Here is a 19,418-nt window from a genome sequence, read left to right on the forward strand (position 1 = left end):
TAAATAAAAATATAAATTCTCCCTACCTCTACAAATAAGAATATAAACTCAATTTTCTCTTCTTCCATTTTATTTAGGAAATCACCGTAATCTCACTAATATATTCACACATTATTCTTACAAATCGTATTTTTACAAGTTCGTGATCACATTAAATATTGTAAACTTCCGTCTAATATTCGCGAGATATCGACTCCTATTACATGTTACAATATTACATTTATATTATTTATATTACATGTTACAATTATAAACCACAGTACACGTATACATCTACGTGACGAGAAGAAATGTGCTAATTTAATAAATATATTTTTACCAACGCAACAGTTATTAAAAATTCTAACATCATCACTCGCTTTATTTCTACTTGTATTGTTAAAATGTGTATTATACATTTAGCCATGTTGAAGAAAGTAATTCTTAAAACCTCGTATGTCTTGTCTTTCTAGTAGCTTTTCCGTTGACCTAGAAATCATGTTACATAGGAATCCAGACAGAGACAGACAGGCAGCAAATACTTTCTGCGAGCCATATCTGTTTTCTTCTGACAGGGTAAGAGAGAAAGAGAGACATTTCAACTCCACGCGCTTCTTCCTTCAACCTTCATCAAATTGTATTTCTCCTTCGCGCCATATTTTCCATTATGAAAGAAATATATCCGGTGATTCCTATTCTTTGAGCTATATATTATGCATAGGTATTTACCTCAGTTACAGTTGTCAAAGAAACTTAATACTCGTACTTAGGATGAAGAGCAAAGAAAATAATTTAACCTTCGCTGATCATCATCTTCTACAAGCTGAAATTCAGGTTCTTTGCAAGTAGATACAGGTTTATGAAAAATATATGAAAGGTATATATGAACTCCCTTTGCTCCCTAGAAATACGAGTTGGAGTCGAAATGAAATGATAAAAAACATCAACCCAAGTGCTAACAATATTCAAAAATTTATTTCAAATGGTTCAAATGTAGGTTTTTTTGTGAAAACTTTAGTTGAAACTTCTTTCTCACTTTAGGGTATAGTTTTCAATTAAAAAGTAATGATAAATAGGAGGCGAATTTAAATGTTTAAAAATTAAATAGTTTAATTGTTTCCTTACTTTTACCATTTCTTGAGCAACATGCACTGTTAAAAATGATTTATTCAAAAATGAATACATTTTACTACTCAAAAAAAATTGAGTAAATTAGTCTCAATTGTGAGGAGAAAATAACTCAAAAAATGAGAATGAGGAAATTTAGTTGCATATTTGAGTCAGAGACTGGTTCTCAAAAACGAGTAATAATGTAGTCTTAAAAAATATTGTTTTATGATATAAATATATCATTGAATATCGTGAGATATAAAAGACAGTTTGCAAATGCAAGACTATGGAAAACAAGTACGAACAAGCTAACATAAGAGCACAAAAGTCCTTTATAATCCTGAACTATATGTTCTCATTCTGGCTGATGGAGGAACTACTTAGCGGATGGATAAAGAGAAAGTTAAAAAAAAAAATATGGACGAAAAGTGTTGTTTACTAACAGCATATAGGATTTCGCAGGTAAGTACTGCTAGCAACATGAATTTAGTTTTAAGTGTGAATGAAACATTGCTTGTGTGCGATCATTGTAATCGATTGACGGTTAATCACGACAATCCATTATTTTCCTTCGAAAATCATGAGTAATGCTTCTAGGTACTGGTTCCCAGATAGAATGCCCGGAAGCCTCACTCTATGCTTCTGGGCATGCTATATCTTAGACAAAGTTGTTGTGTGAATGATATGCGACTTTCCAATATATTCAGTAAATGGTTTACTTTTTTTTTTGTTTGGTGAATTGGGGCGTGCAGGTTTACTTTTGGCGCTGCACTCTAAATAACTGTTGTTAAAATACAATTCTTTTAATAATTTCCTTCTTATTGTCCCCTAAAAGATTTGTGGCGGGTGACATGAAAAAACTCCCTTGCGGGAAGGTTCTAGATTACTGGTCCCCCATGTAGGTTAGTAGCTGGGTTGGTTTCTTTCTCTACTAAAGCTTATACATTTAATCCACACAGTATTGACGAGCGAGCGTTAGCGAGTGAAGGCGGTTTAGATCCCCGCAGGGCACGTTGTTTTCTGTCTTTATTATTGCTCAATGGGAAGGGGGGCCAGTAATCTAAAACCTTGCCCTCACTTGCAGGCCCGTATCCACGCGGGGGGTCTAGGGGGTCGGGCTCCTAAATTTTTACTGCCTGCCTAAAATGTTCACGGTAGGCTTGCAAATGAACTATAATATGGTTGGATTCCCCCCCCCCCCCTACATTTTTGGGCTGGCTACCGGCCTGCTCACTTGCACAGATAAAATTTCAAGGGACCATCAGAAGTATTAGTTGAAAAATTGCAATTCCTTTACGATTGCCATATAAATACGGATTCCGTATCTGTTGCATAAAAGCTACAATGTAAAAAAAAAAAAAAAAAAAGGCATTACTCGAGCAGACTGTTTTATCAAGGTTTGACACATTTTTTACATTCTCAGGTTGCGTTAAAGTAAGCTCCAGTACTACATACAGATTAACTTCAGAAGGGCTCGATGTAAATACAGTGTGGACGTATGGCATAAACACGAACAAACTTGTGCTAGATGGCAATAAAAGCATGAATGCTATCTAACCGAGTCAGTGCAGGACGAACCTGGTGGCACTGTTCGTAGGTTTCTTTAAGAAAATTTCCCTCGACTGACACAAACTTTTCACTTTATCAAATTTTCCGTTGTTTGTTGAGTGTCCAATACTTATGACAGAAGTTATGTAATAATTTTAATTTAGCTATATTAAGGTAATACCACCAGTGGCGTCATTTAGGGGGCAGGGAGGGGTAATTGCACCTCCTGAGATTGAGATTTATATAGATTTTTTGTGTAGAATAGTAGTCAGTGAAAAACGCAAAATTTCCTTATATCAAGGGGTCTTGCCCTCCCACAAGCAAAATCTGAAATGACGCTTCTGCTACCAACCACATTTGTTTTATTCATTTACTTTTTCCTTCTATTTTTACGTTTTTTTTTCAAAAGTATACACACAGCCAACAAAATGAAATATAGTGAAATCTTTCAGTTTAACATCCCATGATTATGTCTTTAGGTTAAGGGAGACGATGATTAAAGCAAGTGAATGATGATGGAAGAATGAGAAAGTGGGAGGAAACGGGAGTACCTCGACAAAATCCACGAACACAATGTTGTTTATCACAAGCTTGCTTGGGTGAAAATCGTACCAAGGAAACCATGCACCTGAGGTAAGCGCTCCCCACTGAGCCACCGTGCACCCCACTAGCTAACAATGGGTGCAAATTATGCTACTTGCAGCACACACAAACTATTGCAATTGTATTGGTTTATTTCTGAATAACAAAGAACAATTTAAGTAGTGATGTTCGTTAACAAGAGTCTAATTGCTACTTCACATTATTCATGTATGCGCATTTCTAACATTGCAGTAAAACATTATGACAATGAACTACTTTGGAACTTCATGACTAGAAAAAGGTAAAATATATTATTTAATAGAATATATTTGTATAACAATTAAATCTTTATATTTCAGATGGATGCTGAATTTAAAAATTTGTTCGGCGCGACAGAGTCTGTTTTCAATGTCATCTGTTTGGCAGTGATAATTTTCTTTAAGGTTTCGCTAGAGAAAGTTCTTGGTGAGTAAGATAAGTTTTCGTGTATATTTATCATATTTCAGGTTGCATGTATAAATATGTACACAAGAGTCTATTTGTCATCAACACAACCTTACTTCTGGCAAAGCACCCATTTTTTTCTTTCTTTACATTATCTTTTTATAGTGTCTATTCACAAACATTGTTTTATTGTTATAATTCAATCGCAGCAAATAGTAGCTTTTATATGCTTTACTTTGAAAAGTAAAAATAAGTCAGTATTTTGAAACACGTAATACCTTTTAAATAAACGTACATGAACTCAAAATTGCACATCTTTGTCTTATTATCTTCACGTCTTAAGACAGTGATGGGCAAAGCATGGCCCGCGGATTAGATGTAGCTCCTTAAACGTTTCCACCCAGCCCACGACGTGATTCATTACCTGACGAATATAACTTTACTTCTGAGAATCAGTGGATTATACTTCCAGCCAAATTATGAGAAATGTTTAAAAATGCATTCACAATAGCATTTATCACATTCCCCTTCATGATCTTTCGAGTATTAATAGAGCTTAGTTTTACAAGTGATACAATCACTGTTTTTTTTAATTATATTGGCCCACCTATATTTTTTTCCGTTTTTCTTTAGCCTGCGGCCCAAAATGATTCCCCATCATTGTGCTAAGGAATATAACAATTGTCTAGGGCTTTAGAAAGCAGTACACTTTAAGTAAAACCTTATTTCAACTCATGGAAGTAGTTTTTGAATAATTTAGTGTGATTTACATTGTACTTCAAAAAATATTTTGGCAGACAATAGCAATATCTACTAATTCCAAACATTATTATATACGGACTTAGTCATATTTTCTCTCTATAGCAATCAATTGCGCACTACATTTGCTTCCATTTCTACTACCACAAGGTGTAATCGTACGTAAGAAAGGAGCTAAAATAGTAAGGAGAAGGCCGGCACCTTACAGGAGCCACGAATATGTCATTACAGAGCTACAAGTAAGTCATGTCAGGCGTTTCATTGGACACATAATTTTTGTATACCTTCCTGATTAGGAATATGTCCATTATCGTTCAATTGTAGTCATAGTTTCATAATTACAGAGTTAATACATTTACTTTCCAGGTTATACGTTTTGGAAATATCTTAATAGAGGGATGGTTTTATAAATAATTTGATTTGCATACTAATGGATGGTTCTAACGTCATCTGTATATGTAGCAGGGTTGGCAAAAACCATGGCTTTTATTGAAAAAAAACGGGTTTTTTGGTTTAAACCAGGTTTATTTGGTTTAAATAATTTGCTCTATATATTCATATCATATATGGACAGAAATAAGTTTGTTTCGCCTTGATGTTATTATGCAACAGCCGGGTTATGCTGGAAAGGGTCACATAAGCTTAAAGCGGAATAAAAACTGCTTCTCGAGTTAAATCCGAGAAAAATTGTCCTCCATTTGAACTCGGAACCAGGACTAATTGGCCACAAATGCGATACGTCTGCCGACTCACTCACGAAGGAATCCTGATAAAAATACGTTGTACTGATCTTTACATGCTTCTTAATATAGCTCTCAAGAGTCATTTCAGAAGGACAAAAAGATAAACAGTGCACAAGTGAAACCATTATACTGAATTACATATGGACAATTTCAAAGTACTATGGAGTACAGACGAACTAATTTAATTCAAGTTAGTTAACAACGACTTTTATTGGTCCAAATTAAAGAGATACAACGACTTAATTTGCATATCACAAAGATACGAATTATTAGAGTCCACTTTGGCTCAGACTCATTTATACATAAATAGATATCGAAGATACTTCTCATTTCACTAAATGCCTCTCGTAAGGTCTGTATGACCCTCCTTCCCCCCCCCACACACACACACAAAGTACGGCATTTCGATGTATTTTATCAATAGTAAACAAAACAATTTTTAGAATGTTTCTTTGATTGCAATTACATAACAATAATAACTACAAAAAAATCACAAAACAAACATTTATAAACTTACATAAAAAAAAGTTGCTTTTGTAGTATAATCTTTTTGAGTAATGAATGGGAAATTTAGGTCTGAATATAATACGAATAATATACGGGAGTGAAAGGTGATAACCCACAAATGTGTGTTCATCAAGATTTTACAAACACTTTTACGAACATTTTCGTTATTTGGTTTAAACCAGTTGTTTTTTTTAAAAAAAAAACAGCTGCTTTAAACATTGGTTTAAACCATAGTTTAAACCAGCCAACCCTGATATGTAGTCATTAAGTTTCCTTTCTATGAATAAAGAATCTGTATTCTCAAGCAGTGGCGTAACTAACAGGCTCCCGGTATTTAAGTTTCGGAGTATAACTTTATAATGTTTGGATGTTAAAAGCACTTTGCAGAGTTCCTCCGTGGCTAAGCGGTTAACGTACGCGCTCTTGGCGTGGGAGACCCGGGTTCGATTCCCGGCGGGAGCTCATGTGGTTCGGATTCCACGTTAATCAGTAGGTCCACGTCTCACATAGCCTCGCTGCTGAAAGGGACGCTAAACTGAAATTCAACTCCATTCAAAAGCACTTTGCAGGTTTCATATTACTGCAAGAGTACTCTACTTAGAGAAAAAAGAAATCACGGTACCAGCTATAATAGATTTAGTGAATTATACTCGGGAAATGTATTGCCTTTTGTTGCAACAACTAACAAGTTTCCGATGAGTAGTGAAGAAACAATTTAGTGAAATTTTAACTTGGAATTAATTAGCCAATTATTTAGTCGTAGATAACTTCCTATGTTAGTAGTGTTCTGGATTTGTGTACTTCTTTGCAACTGTATCTCACTGTGCCTCTGACGAAGCCAATCCTGAGCGATCATTCAGTACACTAAAAGCCATCAAACTTTATATTCGTAGAACAAGGTCGAAGATGAAATTGAGCTCAGCCGCGTAACTTGGGCTTTTTCTTGGAAGACCAAACATTAATTAGACCTCCTAAAATATGTCAAGTTGAGGCCCCCTAGAATAATGATGGCATTTGAAGTGAAATCCTTACTAAACGTGTTCGATACTTCTTGGGGCGCCAGTTGATGGTTTACTAAAGTAAGATCCAGATTACATATATGCTACATCTTAAAGGAATGTATTTCGTTCAGATAGTGGGGCAGCAGAAACATCTTAAATTATTTGCAATGCTTTTGAAAATAGTACGGTGCTTCACAAGTTAACTAAATGAGACAATATGTTGAAAGTCTTACTAAATATATATTTTGTCTGGGGCTCTAATAGGACACATTTTACTGAATGAGGCTCGGAACACATTTTCGTTTATTTATTTTTTTTTCCTGTTATGTGGTAAACCTATTCCAAGCTTTATTTATAAGTTCCTGTTCATATCACATCATACAAAGCAACAAAGTTTTAACTCAAATGAATCCTATCAAACAACTGGAAGCTTAATTGGGGGGTGGGGGAAGTTTCCCCATTCCCCCGCAAAAGTTACGGCATTGGTTGAGCCCTTTGCCAATCCTGAGCACTGAAAGCGAAGAATGGCACCACGTTGATATTGAGAAAGTAGTCAGCGAATTACTCTCCGGAAAGAAAAAAAAAAATACGCCGGTTTAGAAATATGTGAGCAAGTTCCACAAGTTTTGACGAGTTTTCATATGTTAGTTGTAATGTGAACGTTAGGAAAAAAAATACTTCTGCTCTTGCCTTTGAGGTGAGCGGTCCCAGGTTCGACTCCTGGTGGGGACACTCGGCCGAAAGAGTGTAACAGCTTTTTCAGACCTGCCATCTTGAGTGAAGTCTTTCTTGGGTTTCGTTCATTCATACCATTCAAATGCCGGGATGGAGGTACCTAATATAATGGTCCCAGGCTGCTTCCTTCCTTTCCCAATCCTTTCTTCCTTCCCTTTCATCGTACAGTGGGATCGCTGAGGGACGTCATCCTTTATACGGGATGGGCTAACGTGGCCTTAGATGCCGACAGCCCAGAAATCTAATTCCTAATTCCTAGAAATTATTTCTTTTAAGAAACTTTTTAGTCCCATGTAATTGCTTAATAATAATAATAATAATAATAATAATGTGCAATTTTTGTATATTAGCAAGTAGTGTCTGACTAGATGGAAAAATAACTACTACTGTATAAATTGTACGTGTGCCATGAACGTAGAAACAGGAAGAGCCCTTTTGACATTTTCGCGGATGGAGGGGGGCATGCATTCTTAGTTACGCTACTGTTCTCAAAGCATTCTAGTAATTTGTTTAACAATTGCTAAAAAAGTAGAAATCGAATAACGGTGAAATTTTATATAACTTAGAATTTGTGGTGTGATTCATTGTTTCTTTCTTTCTTTTTTTTTTCGTCACACATAAGCAGAAATGACTAATTTTCAGGTTTATTGTTTCCTTGTCTTGCATAGATGAAACAGATCGAAATGTTTTTGGTTACCTTTCAATTTCCTTATTTTTATAATCTTATTTCAATTGATATTAATCCTTCCAGAACGTGACAACCCTACTATTATTATAAAGATCGCCATAGACGAGTCAGGTCTTAAGTCTTTCATTTGATGTTTATTAGGATCACGCAAGTGGGATATATATAATATTGTAATGTTAGTACCATAGGTGTTCATTTTACTCTGACCTCACTCACCTTCATTCTCACAGTGAATTGGCCCTCGCCCTCACCTTCGAAGAGAGTTGACCATCGCTCTCGCCTTCGTGTTGGGAATTTGTCCTCGCTCTAGCCCTGACAGTGACAGTTGGCCCTCGCCCTCGCTGTCCAAGCTTGTCATCGCCCTCGCGTCATTATGGTTGAGAGAGAATTTGAGGGTGAGGATGCCCTCGAGAGGGCCATCGTCGCAAGGGTAAACACCTCTGGCTTAGTACGTCCGTTACACCCCTCAATAACTCTTCAACAAAAGATAATTTTAAAATTGTTTTCTGCAATCAACAGCTAGATAATTATCTCGGAGGAGTTCGTTAATGGATGTGATCCACCTACTTGTAGTGATAGAAATAAACCATTTCCGGTTAACGTTGATCACTATAGAGCATAGACAGTAATCTCACATTGTATATTTTTTAATCTATTAAGCGTCCCTAGAATATATTCCATTTCCACTCTAATCACTCTGCTAAAACACTAAATGGTAGATCTACTACAACTTCTGGTTTCAATATTAATTGAAGAAATATTGCGTAATTCTCTTTACTGTCTTTACCAAAGTCTATATTATCGTATTTCAATTGATACTAATTCAAATTAGAACGTAGCAACACTAATATTATTCGAGATATCGCCATACACGAATAAGATTTATAAGTATTTCATTTTATTTTTATTTCTATTGTCACTAATTACACAATCTCTTTGTTTCCAGGGAGATGAAGGCATAGACACATTTATAGCAAATGAAAAACTTCTGGGAGGATCTCGTGTCCATTGGCAGTCGACACAGACTGTTTTCCAACGAATGCATACATCTGTCATAGTACTTTGTAGACATATTCAGAGGGTTCATGTATCCTCATTGTCTTGTGTAAGTTGTTATAAAAATTGTGCTCATGTATAGACTTAGTTTATTATTTGACAAATAAAAAATACAATGTACAAACATATTTTCCTTTAATCAAAATGAAACAAATATATATACATTTAAGTTTGTTTGTTTGTTTGTTTTTTTTTTGTGTGTGTGTGTGTGTGTGTGTGTAACGTCGCATGATTATGTTTCAAGGCTAAAGGAGAAGAAAATGATAATGAAGTGATGCAATGAAGAAAGTAGGAGGAAACGAGAATACATCGAGAAAGCCAGTGCACATAAAATTTGTCCACCATATCAGGCTTACTTGTTTAAAACTACGCAAACCAACATCACGAAAAGTTTAAGTTACAAGGAGCTTGTGTGTTGATTAAATTAAAATTCTCATCTATGCTATTTATGGAAACAACAGGTATCAGCATAAAAATGTAATCTTGCAGATTCAAAATTGAGTAAAAAAGTACTTTAACAATTAGATTATATTAGGATTCAAAAATAGGAAGGGGAGTATTTATTCTGCTGCCTTGTTGGCACAGGGAAACTTCCCCAAAATTACAAAGGTAGATGAATTTCACACTGCACTTAAAAATTTATAGTAAGTACGCCTTCTACACATTAATATTGATGTTAGACATTTTCATCTTCAAAGCTGGGAAATAGAAGTAATTTTTGAAGTACTCGTATTTTTTCAAAAACTGATTTCTATTTTCCAACTTTTAAGAGGAAAATGTTTTAACTTCAATATTAATGTGTAGAAGGCGTACTTACTATAAATTGTCCAGTGCAGTGTGAGAGTAATCTACCTTTCTAGTTCCAGGAAACCTTCCCTGTGCCAGCAAGGCAGCAGAATAAGTACTTTTTTCTCATTTTTGAATACTAATAAAATCTCATTTTTGAGTACTTTTTTACTCATTTTTTTAAAAAAAACCTTCTCATTTTTGAGAAGAGTTTTTCTTAAATTTGAGAGGAAATATTCTCAATTTTTGAGAACGTGTGTTTCTCAATTTTGCGGCTATCTGAGCATTTCGAATACTTTTCTACTCACTTTTGGGTATACATGTTCTCAATTGTGAGGAGAGCATTACTAGTTTTTGAACAAAGAGTTTCTCAATGTTGATTACATTCATCTCATTTTACGGTTAACTTTCTCATTTTTGAGAAAATATGTTCTCGTTATTTTTGAGAAATAGCAGTTTCTCATTTTATTTAAGAATATTTTATCTCGCTTTTAAGAGAATTTTTACTCAAAAGTGAGTAATATTTACTCAAATTTGAGTACATATTGTTCTTATGTTTTGAACACCCATACTTTCTCACTTTTGAGAACAATGTATTCGGAGCTATTCTGAGAACACAATGTTCTCAAATTTGAGTCAATTTTACTCATTTTTAAGTAAGTATTTTTAACATTGTGGAAAATTGAAATATTATATAAATTGTCTTCCCTCCTTTAGAAGCTGAATTTTTGAAATTGCTGGGAGTGTTCACTTATTATTGACTAGCAGAATATCTGTTCTTTGTACAGAGAGAATACGTTTCATTTTGGAGATTAACGGCTAAATTTGGATTTAAAAGGCATTGGAAGTGTCACTGTTTGTCTCAGCAATCCCGAACACTATGGATTCGGCACTAATATAGATCATTTTCGATCATTTTTATATATCTCCCCTTCTCTCTTCCCCAAGTTGCGAGGCTAAATTCGGATTTAAACGGTATCTTAAGTGTCACCGTTCATCTCAGCGACCCCGGAAAATCCGTATTCGGTACTAATATTTTCCGGCATTTTCGATAATTTTTTATATATCTCATCCCCCTAAGTTTCACCGTCAAAGTGAAATGATAAAATGTATCCCAGGTCCAAACCTCATCTATGTTCAACATTTTATCGAGATCGGTCGGGTGGTCCAAGAGTTATGAAGTCTATAACATAGTCACTTTATTTTTTATATATTATGTACATGTGAAGTTTTGTAAGCACTTTCATTTCCTAAATTGAAGAACTCTTGAGATACTAGTTTTTTCATATTTTTGAATCCATTAATATTGTTAGAATATTCATTTAATCAAAGTGACATGATAAAGATCTAACTCGACAAAAGCTCTAATTTCAAAATTTCATGCGGCACATATCCAACACGCTCTGAAGCAACAGCCCATGATACAGTAGTGTATGTGAAAAATATCATTACGGACGAATCTATTTGACCGTCTCTCTATTTCCGCAGAGTTATTTCAAATTTTATTTCCGAGAGAGTAAAGACTCTCCGACGTTAGAAGAGATTCATGTTTTTCACTACTATGTTATTACAATATTGCTTAAAATGTTAATACAGGTATATCGCAAACTCAAGTCGGCAATTTTGACCTTTTGCAGCCCCGAATGATGCTCCTATATTTGCTTCGTGTTTGTACTTTTCGACTGTAGCTGCTTTGTATGCGAAGGTAGGGTTATATTTGTCGCTACATACCAAACAGCGTAATAGTAACCAGAGATACAATTACGAATTTCGAACTTTTGCTAAAATTGTACTCCACTTTTAGTGTGTTTTTTATGGGCGGTTCCAAAAGCGAGAATAATTTTGGCTCTGCTTTGCTTTAGGACAATGACAGATTATGGCTTATGCTGCACTGACCCTGTTTAGTACCAATTGTTGAACAACAGTAGTTAGGTTATCCTTGTACAGTCAGAAACAATATTAAGTATAGGTTGGACGTATAAGAAATAATAGCTCCAACCTATACTTAATATTATTTCTGATTGTACCATGTCCTTCAACTGTTCAATACATCGTATGTTTGTTTATACTGGTTCTCCAAGTGTTATTTTACACTTACAGAATGGTTTTAGTAAACATGCTCTCGTGCAAGTTATTTTTGTGAAACGTTATAAACTACAGGAGCATATTATGTTGTTGTTATCTGATACATGCTGGGATATGTTAACATTCACGGAAACACGCTCATTGACACGGCAGACAAAAACACCGCATCTGTAAATGTTGAACTATCCCATTATACCCCGTACTCGGATTTCTGTATCTATATTATACGATGAATGTAATCTCAGTGGCAAACGGAATTAAATCCAACCATCCAGAGCAAGTTCCAGGTTGTAAAACTCATTTTGGGCAATTAGCTCATTCCGTTACGTAACAGTCCTCGTCCTCGTGATGAAGTGATCCTGGCGCGTTTGCATATCTGACGCACTTATCTCCCATATTTATGTTTAGTGCGTGATATCAATCGTCCACATTATGAAGTTGTATTGTCCCATTATGTTTCGTTACATTCTTGTAAAATGACTAGAATAATCATACCTTAGAGTCGTTTAATTTTGTATATACTATTTGTTAGGGTTTGGGTATAACTGATTTTAGTGACTTATTCTCCACTTTATTGGTATGAAGGAAATGAATGAATCAAGTAGTTTCATCACTTCCACTGTTAACCTAAGTGAAAAATTCCAAAGACATATTCTCGGTTCCAAACAAAACGTTTGTTAGTTTAAGAAAAGCATAGAGCAATGTGTGGTTTATTTTGTTTCCTCGTAAATAAGTTCCTTTATCTTCTTTTCTTTGATCCATTTGCTCTTCAAATCACATTCTTCTAGATATTTAAACAAAATGTTCAGTTTTCCGGAAATATGTCATATTTAACTTAGTCAATAACGATATTTGGAATTCCTTACTATTACATGCGTTATTCTATAATTTGGATAATGTACTCTGTACCTTTTCACTTTTTATTATTTTAGCCTTTTCACGGCGTCTGCTGTAATTTCTAAAGTCTCTGTTGTTCTTTTTATCAAATAATATTTGATCGAGCTTATTATCTTTAATTATTGCTTTGATGAAGGTCAAAGATGACAATTTTTTAGCCCTCTCGTAATACCAACTAGATGTAAGAGAAACTTTGTGGATGATATTAATATATTTTCTTTTATGTTGTACGATGGTATTGGTCTTCAATGAATATTTTATATAATATCGAATATTTGTAAATTCACGAGCAGACCGGAAAAAATCTTATTACGTACAAAGTTTTAAAAGAAACAATTTTCTAAGCCGTTTAACAAGAGAAAACGATATTATCGCGATTATTTCTTGTTGTTATGACAAATTATCACTTTCATATTGTCTTTATACTTGCATACCTTTAAATTCAACCTGATAGAAGTGAAAGTATATTCTCATTACGTGTTTCTTTTGAAATGTTCAACGTATAAAGTCAGCGTTTTATATATGGAGGATAGTTGGAACAGAATACAACTTGTACAGATTCCGGAAATTCTACCTTGATTAAGGAAAAAATCAAACGGTTTGCTATAAATTTGTTTTCTTAACTTCTCAAACATACAGAAATTATGCTTAGCATATCAAGCCTTTTTGTCTTTCAGAGAATGCGAACTTGTTACCAGCTTGCACGAATTTGATATTCAGAATGTAGACAAGAAATGTTCAAAAGTACAGTATGTAATAGGACTTCTGGTGCGCCTGGTTCTTGGTTCATACATGCAGAGTGTGTGATGGACAACAGTGTTCTCGTGGTATTTTAGGTCCTCTTGTTTCCTTCCACATTCTCATTACACCAATTCTTTCAAAATCATTTATTCTTCCCCTTTAATCTATTGGGTATAACTGTGGGACTAAAAGAAAAATATTTCATTTTTCATTTACAATTTAAAAAATATTTTTATTTTGTTCTTTATAAATATATATATTTGAAATGATTTCTCTATCATTTGGTTTCTGAAACTATCTTTTTTCCTTTAAAAAGTGTGGACGAGCCAATTGTGCCAATGGTTCCTGGTTCGATTACCGATTAAATTTCCTTGGATATTCTCTTTTTTTTCGGTTCCTCCCAGACTCTCATTCTTACGGTTCTTTCATAATCACTCACCTTCATTAACCATCCTTATTTTTAGCCTAAAGACCATAATCATGTGACGTAAAACAAAGATTTCATTTGAATTTTTAACTTTTCAGTTGGATGATAGAGAAAAGGAGAAGTGAATACATAAGAAGCAAAACTAAGATGATTTCAATAAAAATCGGCTTACCATGAGGCGTAATACTTACATGACGTTGTACTGTTATCAACAAAATAAAGCAATATATATCACATACAGATTATACGAAATTTATGACCTATGTATGTCATACAACATGTCGTATAATCCTTTGTTCATATTGTAAGCAACAACGTAACATTGCTGTGTTTCAAATATATACATAAAAATTGTTATCTCCTTCACTAACATAAACATTTTATTCACACATATTCTGAGTACTTGTTCCATATCTCTTTATTTCTCTGTGAAATGCAAACTCATTAGAAGATCCATCAATGTGAGTAACGTTGATAATCTCATCGCTCCATAAGAAATGGAAGGAGGTAAAACGAGCACTCAATCTGCCTGCCAATCGATGATGGATAACAGGGGGGAAAACATCAGACTGTTATGTTAGCTTATTCACATGCCAATTACTACACTGGGGTTTTAACAGACATCCATCATCCAAGTATAAAAGACTGTGTATAAAGTCTGCTTTTATTCAGAGAAACAAGCAACACCCATTTTCTGCGTTTAGGCAACTATCGACTTTTTCTCTACATTTTTTTTATTATATTATATATTACTCCACCTTACTTTTTTGTATTTTGTCTGTTCTCAGCGTTAGACTAAAAATAAAGGAAAAAGAGTATAGATTCTGCGCATAAAAACTCACAGGATATTGAAATTTCGATATTTCTGAACTTCGTAATGTTTCACTTTCGAGCTTTATTTGGTTTCTGCATATGTAAATCTTCTTTTTTTATCTCCTAAATAGATTCATGAAAAGAGGATATTTTCAACACTTTACATGTGTGTGTGTGTGTGTGTGTGTGCTCTTTGTGGATTCATTTCTTAGAAAAATTAACAATATAACATTGCAAGTTTTTGTTGCAACTTTTATGTATTGTATTTAGATGGATTACAGGAAAGAGTGATTTTCAAACAGCGTGCTTCGGTATATTAGTATGTCGGATTGAAACCACTGATATACCAAGAGAGAGTTAGCACTTTATGTACAACTTCATTGATTCATATCTTCCGAAATGGCAACAAAACTATCTCCTTTAATTGTAGGCAGGCAGTTGTAGTTCCATAGATAACGCTTCTGAATGAACAGAAATAGGGGGCCGCGGTGGCTCAGTGGTAGAGCGTTCACCTCTGGTTTTTGTGGTCCCGGGTTCGATCCCAGCCCCCGCCAAGTGAACTTTGTGGTGGACAAACACCGTGTGGGTTTCCTCGGGGCTCCCCCGTTTCCTCCACTTTCTTCATTTCACCATTTCATTCATTACTCATCATCACAGTCTCCTTTAGCCTCACCGACAAAATCGTGGGACGTAAAACTAAAAAATTTCATTTCATTTCATGAACAGAAATACTAAGTAACTTATCATTAGCTATATAAAAGGAACAATTTAATTATTATAGGTATGCATACGTTAATGTGTCAAAAACTTTAAAAAAGAGAGAGAGAGAGAGAGAGAGATATTGAAAAACTGACATAAAATGCCGTCAAAATCTTTGTTGAGGATGGAAATGTGGCTTATGTGAAATTAGTGGAAGGAAATTGTATTCTTTAATTGGAGCGGCCTGTAGTTCAAGACTCAGAGATTACGCAAAGTTATTCGTGTGTTTATTTATATTATACGAATAGAAAGATTGGATTAAGATTGATTCTGGTAGAGTTGGTGTCGTATATAAATACGAGAAGAATTACTTGTTTATAAGGATTGAAAAAAATAAAATCTAATGAGACATTTAGTTTTATGTCCCACTCTTATGATGAATAGGCTAAAAGAAACGGTGATGATGAGAAATGAATGAAATGATGGAATGAAGAAAGTGGGAGGAAACTGGAGAATCCCGAGGAAATTCCCCACGCACATGGTGTTTGTTCACCATAAAGTTCACTTGGCGGGAGCAGGGTTTGAACCCGGGACCCCATACACCAGAGGTGAACGCTCTACCACTGAGCCACCGTGGCCCCTTTTAAAGGATTGTATACCACATTAGAGTGCTAGGTGAATTGTCACAGAGGGCTAGCTAATTTATATATGATATGTATCGCTCTGTCGTGTTCAATAATTTGCCATGAAATTTAGTTTTATTAAGATGCTTCTCTATTGCAGTAACTTGATTGATGCAAAATTAATGTGTTAAAGGTGTTCCAACAAAATAGATGTAAGAGTTTATGAATTCTAGTATGATATACTTTACCGTGCAATACGTTAATATACAAGTATACTGTAGCATCTATACATCGCTATATAAAAGAAATCCTGACTGACATAATCACCAATGCCCAGACCAAACCGTTTAAACAAGATAATCAAAATTTGGACAAGACATACGATTTGTGTGTAAGGTTCTACTAAAAAAGGACTTTCTTGGAAATGCCATGAAAAAGAGGGGAAAGAGGGGTGGCAATTATTATCTTAAAATGTCCATATCTCGGAATCTCTGAATGTTAAGGAAACAAAAGTTCGTATATGGACTTCACATTTAAAATAATTAGACACATATTTCAGCGCTTTTTGACACCTGATTAAAAGGGAAGAAAAGAGAATGGAAAGGAAAAAGGGATGGGAATTACAATTACTATTATTATTATTATTATTATTATAAGATTATATATATATATATATATATATATTGGAATCGATTACTATGTACACGAAAAGGATATCGGGTTGAAAAAAAAAACATTAATGGGGAGTGGTTGAAATCGAACCTCATTGTAAAGAGGAATTGAAACCGTATATAGTAGAGGTACGTTTATGATTTGAAGAAGGATATAGCTTGGAAATGGCGAGCAGAAACAAGATAGAGAAATATAGTAAATTGAGAAATGCTTTTCGTTGAAAAGAATTCGGGGTTCTATTTATTGTGGGTAGTAGAGGACCAATCAAGAAGATAACAGAGAGAAGCCTCGAGAAATCAACCTTTATTAGTAAACAAATCTTAACAATTATATCGATGATTGTATTGAGATCTTCTATAATCACTTCAATTATTAGTTATCTCTTTAGTGTAGGCATTTTAATGTGTAGCTGTTTAGTAGTTTAATTCTTTTAGTGAAAGTTTTGAATCAATCTTGGACAGATGCAAACCTATACAATTACAGACATGAAATTCAGCATTTGGACTTCTCTTTTAAAATAATTAGACACATGTTTAAGGGTTTTTCTTATATTTACCATACAAGGAAAGGAGAGGCGGGAAGAAAAAGATTGGAGGTTGCAATTATTAAATACTATGGCCAAATCTCGAAATCCCTTGCTATATACATTTTTAAAAAATAATTCCAAATATTCACAATGTTATATTATTTGCCCAAGTGAAATTGACCTAAACATCGTGGTATTCGGAGAATGATCAGTTTCGGAAAGAAATGGTAATGGTATCCAAGCTAACTAAAAGAGAGGACAAGGTAGTAAGTAAGTTAAATATTGAAAGACCCTATAATTTAGTGCTGCTTACTCAAATGAAGTCTAAGTTAGAAGATAAATGTTTTGGTAAGTGGAAGGATAAAATAAGTCATGACAAAGATATTTAGTACTTTTACAATAACCTCATTTCTAACTGTGTTCTTTTCGATGATGATGTTCCTCCAGATAACAGCAGATGAAACGCTGTTTGACTTTTCGGTTACATTAAGTCAGCTGGAATTTATAATAAAATGGGATATTTGGTAATAGTATTTTGAGCATGGCAAAGTTCTGACATCTTCTTCTTGAATTCATCACGAAGTGCAGACGTTGAAAGTCCTTGAAAATTTGGATGATCTTCTTGATAGTAGAACTGGTATCAGTTACTGGTTCCAGAGATAGCTTGATGTGAGGTGAAGAGTCTTCTTCAGTTGATTTTGGTACCGTAAGTGGGCTCATTGATAGCGTAGCTGGCCGTTTGTCGGAATAGTTGCAGTATTTTCTGTAAGTGGTGAAAATAACTTGTTTCTTGATTTCCTCTTCTTTCTGAGCTCGTGTTATGATGCTTTGGATCATAGGACACTAAAGTTTACCATGTGGTCCCAAACACTTGATGGCATTTTTTTTTTTTTTTTTTTTTTTTTTTTTTTGTTCTACTAAACTGGTATGTAAGACAGTTGTCAACCTATTTCATACATCGAGGAGCGGGGTAGGAAAAAGATTGAGTATGTTTCTAATATAGGACCTACTGCTTGGGACGATATGGTTTCATTGCAATTTTATAGAATTTTAGGATACAAAAATGTAAATCGTCTTTGATTTGGGAGTCTTTTTTAATGTAACTAGGAAGAGCGGCAGCGGGATTTGTCTTTTCTTCTCATTTGTTGGACGTTTATTACTTCGAACCCTTTATTGGTTAAGCTAATCTTCATGTTGAGTTGAGTTGATTTTGTGTTTAACGTCCCGTTCAGCAGCGAGGCTATATGAGACGTGGACCTATTGATTAACGTGAAATCCGAACCACATGAGCTCCCGCCGGGAATCGAACCCAGGTTTCCCACGCAAAAGGCGCGTACGCTAACCGCTTAGCCACGGAGGAGCTCAAAATCTTCATGTTGTTCAGTTGAGTATCGATTGGTAATTTCCTGATAACAACCTTGAACTGAGGATCAAGTTTAACAGTTTCCATTGAATAGAATAGCTTAAACTCTTTGCAGAATTGTGCCAGTGTTCCACAATGTTTTTGTTTTGTTTACTTATTTAAATTTAATGCTTTGTTTATTTCTGCTCAATATGGCAATTCCTGACACATCGAAGTCGTCCCATGACTAAACTTGAACTTTCTGTCTGGCACGCAATCGTAAATGGAATGCTCAGTGCAAAGTCTTCTCCGTTTTATTCTTGCTCTTGTTTCTCCCGATGGAGCTATATTAGCATAACGTTTATTACAAGTAAGTCTTCTTCGTTGAATAAATGAGTACGCTTGGCATATGGATTAGTAAATGGTACGCAACGAGTACAATAGGACATAATCTCAGGATAGGGTCATTTTTATTATATTATAATCTTTAATGTTTTTTGAGAATGATTCATGGCAGGGTTCATTTCTCCTTCCTATTTCTCTCTCCTCAACACAGTCATTTAACGTGAGAGGTTTAGATTTTAAATAATACTCACGGGACATGGTATTAATTTTTGCTTCAAACGGGACAAATAGACCCTCCGTTTTTTAGAAA

General features: G+C 34.6%; 1 protein-coding gene and 1 long non-coding RNA gene across 3 annotated transcripts in view; one reads left to right on the forward strand and one right to left on the reverse strand.

The window, feature by feature from the left end:
* The window catches only part of Ac3 (Adenylate cyclase 3), a 976,504-nt gene that overhangs the window by 687,497 nt on the left and 269,589 nt on the right, over nt 1-19,418 (reverse strand). The gene's annotated exons all lie outside the window — the stretch shown is intronic.
* LOC145691852 (uncharacterized) lies at nt 1,485-9,174 on the forward strand. Its single transcript, XR_014132567.1, has 3 exons — nt 1,485-1,551; nt 3,579-3,684; nt 9,043-9,174. It is a non-coding gene; the product is annotated as an uncharacterized LOC145691852 (long non-coding RNA).

This window comes from Thermobia domestica, chromosome 8, assembly GCF_964235325.1.
Source record: "Thermobia domestica chromosome 8, izTheDome1.hap1.1, whole genome shotgun sequence".
In the NCBI taxonomy this organism is placed as follows: domain Eukaryota; kingdom Metazoa; phylum Arthropoda; class Insecta; order Zygentoma; family Lepismatidae; genus Thermobia; species Thermobia domestica.